We start from the raw sequence: 5,444 nt of genomic DNA, 5'->3' as shown, positions 1-5,444 counted from the left end.
GGAGATGGAGTTGTGGCGATATGGAGGTTCAGGGAGATCTCTGGGACATGGAGATGGTCTTTGGGATAAGATCCCAGAAGCTGCTAACCTGATATAATCCCAGACACCCATCTCCATATCCCTGCCACCCATCTCCATATCCCCGCCACCCATCTCCATATCCCTGCCACCCATCTCCATATCCCAGAGATCCATCTCCATATCACCGCCACCCATCTACAGAGACCAGAGACCCATCTACTTATCGCCGCCGACCATCTCCATATCCAAGAGACCCTTCTCCATATCCCCGCCACCCAACTCCATATCCCAGAGACCCATCTCCATATCGCCGCCACCCATCTCCATATCCCCGTCACCCATCTCCATATTCAGCCAGAGGGATATGCAAAACATTCGTTCCTCTGGACGCATTATGCATCCGCATTATTTCTGCGTCATTTCGAAATATACTGGGCTCAGAAAGAAAACAATTTGAATCGCAAAGGAGTTGTTTCCCTTTGACCGTGAAAGATTTATGAGGAGTACAATGTGCCCGGTGAACTTTGTGCACATTGTCATCAAAGCTGCAGAGAGGGTTCCCGTTGGAATACCTGACTGAACACATCATTAATTTGTTATAATCATACGTCAACTCTGTGTAGCTTCATTCCTCTTTCAAACTTTCTTGATCAAGTTCGAGACACAGCCATCTTAACGGCATCGAAACACACGCCATTCAATGGAGGCGTCCTACATTTAGATCTGTTTTCATGCATCTTATTTATTTTCTTTAATGAAGCCGAACACAGGTACTATATCTCGGCAAGGTATGGTGGCTAACTTTCGTTGTCTTGGTCTGGAGCCCAACTGTGATTCTGTATCGTTTGTCTGATAATCAAATATATGTTATAACCCTGTCTCTCGTCCTCGTGGCTTGGTAGACTGTCAGTTGTACCTGTTTTACCTGAAGTCATGGCGATGCATACTATAGAAATGATCCCTAAAAGTATGATCTTATAATAGTGAGTGAGTGAGTGAGTAAATATTTAACGTCACATCGGCAATATTTCAGCCATATCGTGACGACAATTTGACATTGAAATGGAATATATATATATATATATTATAAAAACCTGCCAACGAAGGACAGTAAAACAAACTAGAATATCACATATATACATGTAAAACTAGTAATTAAATCTAAAACATTTTAACTATAGGGGTCAACACAATATAAAAATAGGCTGTACATCGCCAACAACTGAAGGTAAATCACCATACTAGGGACCATGGGGACTTACAGTACCTTTGCTACCTGCATGGACCCAAGCTGTAATTACACCATCCCTTCAGCCGCTGGCAATTGTAGGAAAGTTTAGCCGAATTGTAAAAAGAACAAATATACTTCGTTTAAAATCGGGTAAGCACAAATTTAACTTTGAAAGTTTTGGGACTTGATCTTATAATATGTTATAATATGTGATATATACCTGGTTATCATGCTTTCAATGACAGTCCGTTTTAATAATATTTTGGTGTCACTTGTTAAAATCACAAAATTCTTTGACATATTGTCAACGTCACTGAAAGAACCTCGTCATTCAGTTCGATGTGAGCGAAAATAATATTTAACAGGTCCCTGGTACCTTCTTATGAGGGCATATGGTGAGACAACATAATCAAACCAATGCTGTGAAAGATCTTCCACGGGCAAGACTTGTGACGTCACAGCGTGAAAACATGGCACTGTTTCAATTTTTACGACGACATTATTTGCACCAACTGAAACGTATATATGTCCACAAGAACCTTTAAAACACATCTTAGAACAGCAGAAGGAGCGCATAGGGAAATCATAATATCCCCCTTCAGGAAAGAAAAACATCGGTCGGACGAAAGCAAACTACTGCACCAAGTTATAGAAAGACGACTAGGCGTCTGACCTGGATACCCGTGAATCCCACATATTTCACCAGGAACACCAGGGCAACTGTCCCATGCAGATGATGTTTGGTAATGATTGGGGATCGGGATGTCTAGCACGACTGCAAGCTCCACCTGGACACCACAGAAGGCGCAAGCAGTCAACACACCCGAGAAGAACTGGAACCAGTTATTCAACAAGACCTCTGTTTGTGGATGATAGCCCCTGACCCAAAAGCAGGGACAGCCTACTTAAAGAACAGCACTGTAACTAGTCAGTCTTGGCCTGCCATGAGTCAACATTGAATCAAATTTGGGACATCCTTGGACCTGGCATAGAAGAAGTACTCGTATCCTGCACAGAATTTACTTTGAGATAAAAGCAGCTTTCCATTAGAATAGTTTCAGGTGCCTCTGAAGCAGATCGACGCTGAAAGGCTGGGGCATACTGTGAACGGTTAGATATTATTCTCTTCTGAACCATCTAAATACATCGAGAGACTCAAACACATATGATGTCGCATGAACCTTCGTTGCGTACACCTTGTCTCATATGATAATGGTCAAGGTTTTTCTATGTTAGAGAGTTGTTCGGTCAGATCATATCCATTTATCCGAGCTCATATGTCCGTAGTTTCATTCCAGTACTTCATTTCATTTGCCATTGAAATCTTTCTATAGGAGCTAAATCTTGTGTCCATGTGAATACAACACTGTTTATATTTGAAACTATCTATGTCTCTGTACTGCGATGTACCAGGTCAATGCGAGTTACTACAGGAAAGTCAGGCATGACACGAAGAATAGTTTTGTAATTGTACGTCAATAAAAGTCGATCAACATAAACTGTATGTGTATTTTAATTTCTATTTATCAGAGTGTTCGCCCATTCCTTTATTCGTTCCTTTGTTCTGTCGTTCCGGCTCGTTGTTAACCTGTGATATGGCTCATAACAGGTCAGCAGGAGCATGCTGTACAAAACCCCGTAACTATATCTCTTCAGTATAACAAAACAACTGCTCAAGCTTGCTACTGTTTACGTCACGTGATAGTGTGACGCCACCTAGTGTTGCATGAGTAGGAGCTCTTCTTGGGTAATCTCACCAGAACAAAGGACAAACTGTTGGATGTGAGCTTCTGAGCCACTTTGGTGAGTACATAATACGTTTTAAGTCTTTGTTACCATAACAACATGACAACTCTTGAACAAAGACAGTAGACAGGGGTTTAGAGGTAGAATTTTCCCTTTCTATTTCATCATTCAATTCAGGTATGATGTCGGAAAGTATATAAAGTTTAATTCGCATTATGTCCAGACGTTTGACCTTAAAGGGCTTTTTTACTCCAGTCATAGAGCCACAAATATTGTAAGAAAAATCTTTGAACCCGGGAGTTTGTATGGGACGACCCGGAACCCCCAGATAGCATGGATCAGGACTAAATGCGTAGGGCGTAGTAGGGCAGGGACTGGTCCAAATTTCTTACCCGGGTACCGGACCCCCCAATTACCCCGACCCGTTATGAGATTAATTGCGAATTATTCCCCTTCTATAAAGTCAGTTATGGCCGAGATTAATCTGGAGCGGCGTTTGGAAATATTTTGAATCCGTCGCGTCAGGGACAAAGACAAAATGCATTTTGTGCTGAGTGCAGCTAAGTAACAAACGTCCCTCCGTAACACAGAAAGGGCCACAAACAACTGCCGTTCCAACAACCAACAGGCAAAATACAATTGAAGGAATAAATATAAAGTGTATACCATTGAACTTAATGAAGTACTGCTCGATACACACCATCGTTATAATGATACCATATCATTCTTATATGATGAAAAGTATAATAGATTATACACAGAAAACAATGATGACATCAGATTCATACTCCCGTTTATCGAATAATTCAATCTTTATATTTATATTCATATTACTTCATTGGTATATATTGTGAGAAACTGACGTTGACGTTGTTATCATCGAAATCAATAACCAATTTTCAATGAAAAACACAAAGATAAACGCCGTTATTGACCGAACGTACAACGTTATGCAGAATTCTAAAACCGTTCAATGTCTCTTCACCAAACTTGGCACATAGACAGGCCTGGTGGTGAACTTCTGCCTTTTGGTAGTTTTGGATTTCTGAATATATTATTTTTGGCGTTTCCATGTCAACAAGTTTGACTTTGACTTACATTTGAGGTAGTGTCCATTGGCAGTATCCGTCATCTTCTGACTGAGGATTCTACTAAAGCACTTCTTCGATCTCTGATACTTTCCCGCATTGACTATTGCAACAGCATTCTGCTCCATATCTCACAGGAATTTATTCATCGACTCCAGAGAATTCAGAATACTGCAGCACGCATTGTCACCAAAACCCCTTAATTTGCAAGTATTACTCCTGTCATGAAACGCCTACATTGGTTACCAATCCGAGCGAGAGTTGCCTTCAAGATACTGACTTTGACATACCAGTGTGTTCACAGAACAGTTTCAGTGTACCTCCAGGAACACTTCAGGCCGTACATCCTCGGTAGACCGCTTCGCTACAGTCACAGAGACCTACTGTATGTTCCTCGTTGGCAGCTGAAATCATATAGTTTCCGTTCTTTCCAGGTGGCCAAGAAATGGAACGAATTGCACGACAATCTGCGAACATGTCAAACTCTGACTATATTTTTGATCTCACCTCAAGACTTATCTTTTCTTAGTACCATATGACCGCAACTAAAACTCTCTGTATGCGCTGTGAGCACACACCCGGCGTGGAATTTGGTGCTTTAGAAATTTACTTAATATTATATATACTCTCCCAAAAAGAAACGCATCATGAAAATAGCAATTTCATGTAGCAATGAATTAATACGTGATTCATTTTACAAAAGGTTTTGCTCTGTTTATGAGTCCTATGGTGTTTATGTTTTGAAACATCACAACAAAACGCACCATCCGTAAAATGCCCGTATTTAACAGCATGATTTTCAGTTTCGGCGTGTAGTGTCACAGAATACACAATCCACATGCACTGCACGTGAAAGTTGGGGATCAGATAGTCTCCATACCTTATTCAATATTATCCAGCAATGATACATATGAAAGAAACCATGGTATGGAGACACCTATTTGAGGCGGATGTCTGCGTTTCTGAGTCTATGAACTCCTTGGCGTACTTGCAACCTACATGTATGCTACACGTGGCGTGCTTAGTTGTAGACAGTTGATATTTTGTGAGTTTTCAGTGCTAGTTTTGTCCACAATCTCAAACTTAAGACAACAATCTCGTATAATAATAAACATATTCCATTGATCCTTCATTTATTGATCACGTAATAAAAGCTGGTCAGGGTAATGTGATGGGCACCTGGGTCCAAATCTTTACCCACCCGCCCCGGGTATCCGGGTTACCCGTCCAAGCCCAAGGGCGTAGGATATGTTGAAGAGTAAGAACCTAACCGATTTCAAAAACGTAACCTCATAAAGACGTACGTCTCATAACATTACACACAGATTGCAATACATACTCAAATGGTGAAAATATGA

General features: G+C 40.9%; 1 pseudogene; it reads right to left on the bottom strand.

Moving 5' to 3' along the window:
* Positions 1-893: 893 nt before the first annotated feature.
* LOC124270665 lies at positions 894-998 on the bottom strand (annotated as a pseudogene).
* Between the last annotated feature and the right edge of the window lie 4,446 nt (positions 999-5,444).

Source organism: Haliotis rubra, unplaced genomic scaffold (genome assembly GCF_003918875.1).
Source record: "Haliotis rubra isolate DU_JTF1 unplaced genomic scaffold, ASM391887v1 Scf1534, whole genome shotgun sequence".
Taxonomy (NCBI): domain Eukaryota; kingdom Metazoa; phylum Mollusca; class Gastropoda; order Lepetellida; family Haliotidae; genus Haliotis; species Haliotis rubra.
Note: the sequence above shows the minus strand (reverse complement) of the source record. Positions and strands in the feature narration are given on the sequence as shown.